Source organism: Empidonax traillii, unplaced genomic scaffold, assembly GCF_003031625.1.
Source record: "Empidonax traillii isolate 1590-97213 ecotype Southwest subspecies unplaced genomic scaffold, ASM303162v1 scaffold7056:size5394, whole genome shotgun sequence".
Taxonomy (NCBI): Eukaryota; Metazoa; Chordata; class Aves; order Passeriformes; family Tyrannidae; genus Empidonax; species Empidonax traillii.
This window is the reverse complement of record NW_020962249.1, coordinates 1-4,141: the sequence shown is the minus strand read 5'-3', so window position 1 is coordinate 4,141 and position 4,141 is coordinate 1. Positions and strand designations below refer to the sequence as shown.

At 44.0% G+C, this 4,141-nt stretch overlaps 1 long non-coding RNA gene across 1 annotated transcript; it reads right to left on the bottom strand.

Annotated features, from left to right (window-relative positions):
- Positions 1-1,397: 1,397 nt before the first annotated feature.
- On the bottom strand, positions 1,398-3,677 carry LOC114073561. Its single transcript, XR_003574350.1, has 3 exons — positions 3,583-3,677; positions 2,249-2,549; positions 1,398-1,499 (listed from the first exon to the last, which is right to left on the bottom strand). It is a non-coding gene; the product is annotated as an uncharacterized LOC114073561 (long non-coding RNA).
- Positions 3,678-4,141: the final 464 nt, after the last annotated feature.

Genomic DNA, 4,141 nt, shown 5'->3' with positions numbered 1-4,141 from the left:
CACAAGTTGTGACTATTAAAGATATTGATACCTATAATGCAAAATTATCATATCACCATGTCTTAAGAAAAAACTCACTGAACCTTAAAAGATGCACAAGTACATTTCAGCTGGACAGTGCACATACCGTAGACATATGACATAAACAGGATATAGCAAACACTTTTGCCACTGCTTTTCAAAAATGCTGTCATTTTACATGATTGGCAAAATTCAGACTATGAGGACTTCAGCTGGCTAAGGGGATAGGAATGCTTCTGTTGGCTCCAAGAAAAAAAACAGAAGTTTCAGACAAGATATGTACAAGAAGAAATGAGAAGAACATTGGGGCACTTCAATCTCATTACTTTACAGATAACACAGGGGCATTCAAGAATAAACATAAACCTAAGAGTCTTTTAAAAGATTACCACATCTGCAGGGAAAAAAATTTAAAACCTCACTGGTGATTAAAAATCTATTGGGGGGTGGGGGCTTTTTGCTCAGCAGCATCTCATCCATTTGTAATGCAAACATTCAAGAGAACATATGCAAGGAGAGAAGACTGTACAGAAGAACTACAATACAGTACCATACAGATTTTTTGGGACAGGTATTGTCTTCCTGATTGTCATACACAAGAAATAGCACAACAGTTTCTCATGTGGCTGTTTCCTGAGCGATGTAATTACATAAATATTGTATGATCTCAGGGTCTTAACCTGTCATAACTACCTCCCTGTCATTCCACTTGTAAACAAAAGCTGAAAATGCCCAAAGCACCTGAATAAAAAAAACCTTTACAAACAAAAACTAAATATACATAGAATGCAAATGACCAAACACCCTGAAGCACAGGAGCTAAAAAGTATGATGCATAACAGCACATCTGAGTATTAGCTATTAGTGAAGAATGACAAAACAAGCAAACCCACAGAAAGAACTCTCTAGCTAGGCAGCATTGCTAAAATAGAGGTCATAAGTGTAACTACTGATTTACCTGAATCAAAAATCAACATTGGCACAGAAATTTTTAACTGTTTTTTCACATTTATAACAGGAAGTTCACTAGCATCTTCACAAACCACTCACAGCCTTCAGTGAATGTAATAGTTTGATAAATTGAAGCAAAAAACATTAAAATAATAATAATAATAACACAAAACAATAAGTACACAATCTAATCAGCCATTAAGAAACTTAGGAAAATTATACAAGTCTTTGCAAACTATAAAAATTGCATATAATCCCCTTAAAATTTAAAAATATACACATCACATGATTTAAATTTTTCAAATTAAGATTTGAGATCATCTTGCCTCTGAATACAAGTTGTCTACATTGGGCAGCGAAGGCTGACTTCTTAAGAAGAGGGCAGCAATAGGTTCGATACCTTCTAATGAATGATGACTTCCATCACGTGCTCCACTTGAACTTTTTCCAACAGGTATTTTAGTTCCCTCTGCACTAGTAGCCATTCTTCTATCAACTACTGATTGTTTATCATTCACCTTGGAAACCTACAATCACACAGTCAAATATTATTATTAAAAAGAGAAACAACAGCAAATATAAGATGACATTATTTAACACTAAGCAGATTAATAATTATAATAGTTGTAAAATCATCTAGATTAATTTCTCAATTGCTTAGCCCCCAATAAACCACAACGGTTTTTACTGCTGCTCTTTATACATGCAGCAATTTATTTTTTTAAAGATGAATATCATTAGACATTGAAAAGGGAAAATACTGCCAGTTGGAACAGTGAGTGTCCAAAATAAGCTTTAATTTGTGTCCTTTCCCACTATTTTTGTTTATATAAATCCATATATATCTAGGGGAGTTTTTATGATAAAACTCTTATGTTTTTATCCTCCCTTACCAATCCATTCCCCACACTTTTGTTGCATAATATTGCATCAGGAAGTCATCTTCCAGAGAATTCTGGTCCTATTTTTCTCTAAATGACTGTCACTCTAACTACTCAGTCTGTCAGTTAACATGCAGCATTACCTGGAGTGTAATTTGAGGAAAATTACCATTTCTTCCCAACTTAAAACTATCAGACACAAAAAGTTTCTTCTGAAACAATGGTACTCCAGCACCTACTGCTGTCTGCCCCTTTATATAAAACTGAAGGCATCTTCAATTCATAAATAACACTGCAAGATCAAAAGCTTAGTTCTGTAGATTCTAAAATAAATTATTTTTTCACTGTATTGATGCACATCACTTATATCTACGGAGCATTACAAAAATACTTACCTGTAATTTAACTCTGTTATGTGATGGTCTTACAGTGCAACAGTTTGGAATCCCAATCCAGAAGTGATGAGTTTTGGGAAAGGTGCAACTATGCAGTCTGCCTTCTTTCAACCGGAGCAACAGTATTTGAGCACTATAAAGATTTTTAGCAGTCCACATTTTCTTAAAAGTGACGTCTGGATGCAGATGATGTGGTAACCAAACCGATACTCTGTTTTACCATAAAGTTACAAAGGAAGCGTCAGTACGTGAGCTTGGATACCATAGAAGCACACTGCAGAAACCTTCTTCTAGGCATAACCTGTTTAAAAGACATTAGGGATACTGTCACAAGGTCCTTTTCGCACCCCTCTCACTTAAAACACAAACGCATTAACAGCTGATTCACTCCACAATGGAACAGTTCCAGGCAGAACTTCTGTGCAGTAGCTCCTCTCTCGCTTTTACCAGCCCTATCTGCCACCCTGCCGTTCACCGCTGACCATGAAGTCAATCATTGAGAAACAGGAAGGATAAAAACTGTAAATAATGCAAAAAGCAAGCGAACAAACTGTCCCTTATCATTAACAACGTGAATACAGTGTCCCCTTCAACTTCTGCTGAACAACGCGGAAGGAGCGATCCTGCAACTTCAACCAATTTGTTCACAAAGTACCGATGTCAGGATCCTAGTAAGAAAAACCCACAGCAGGATGGCTGGTATACGGCAAGCCTTGTGATTTTCTATGCTACAAGGATATAGTAGGGGTGACTCAAAAATCCAGTTTAAGACTGGTTTACACCTAGCAAGACTTTGACCATAATGTGCGGAAATAACCTCGTTTAGACGAAAAGGTTCCCGACAGACCCCAGTGCAAACAAAACCAGTGAGACCCTGAGCAGGCCAGGTCTGCCACTCTGCCAACTTCCAACTTCATCCCGACCAAGTAACCGCGTTACAGGTTTTCTGTTTCATCTCGTGTGCTCTGAGATCAGGTCTACGGCGCAACTGGGTCTGTCCTGCCCCCACTCCCGCCCAGCAAACAGCCGACACAGACAGGCAGCGCAGAGCTGGAAGGCGAGACAAGCTCTTTAAAGGCAACGAGCGCTGCACGCCCAGTGACAACCACGGGCGCACAGCGCCAGGGGCAGTCGCGGCGCCTGTCAAAGCTGGGAACTCAGAGCAGGCGGGCGATCCCTATGCAGGACACGTCCCTTCGCAGCCAATTACCCCGACCCCGACCCCGGTCTCTCCCTGTCTCCCTCCCCGCAGGCTCCAGCCCCAGCCCCTCCCGGGGGGGTTCTACCGTGGCCTACGCGAGGCAGCGGCGGCACCGTGCCCGTCTAGTCCCCACCTCCCCCGTCAGCGCCCCCGGAGACAGCCCCAGGGGCGGCAGCGGCGGCTACCAGCGGCTCGGGGTCGGGACCAGGAGGTCGCGGGAGGTCGCGGCGGTCCCTCCCGGCCCCGGCCCTTGGAACCGCCCCCGGCACCGCCCCCCGCGCGCCTGCGCAGCGCGGGACCGGCGAGTGCGGGGACGTCGCGGCGCTCGGAGCGCCCAGAGCGCTGCGCTGAGGGCGGGCCGTGCCCGGGGGAGGCGGCTGCGGGAGCGCCGTGCCCGGGGGAGGCAGCCCTATCCCGCCTTTGCCGCCCGGCCGGAGGCCCTGGGTGTGGGTGTGCCGGCAGGTCCGGCCCGGCCCTTCCGGGGGCTGCGGCTGCGGTCATGTGGGCGGGTGTCCGCACCCCCAGCACCGCTCCTGTGCTGCGACGCGCGCCGTGTGGGGGTGTCGGGGGGGTGACGGGGTGACCTCGGGGTGGTAATAAAGATTAAATTTTCTCTCTCTCTCTCTCTCTCTCTTTTTTTTTTTTTTTTTTTTTTTTTTTTTTTTTTTTTTTTTTTTTTTTTTTTTTTTTTT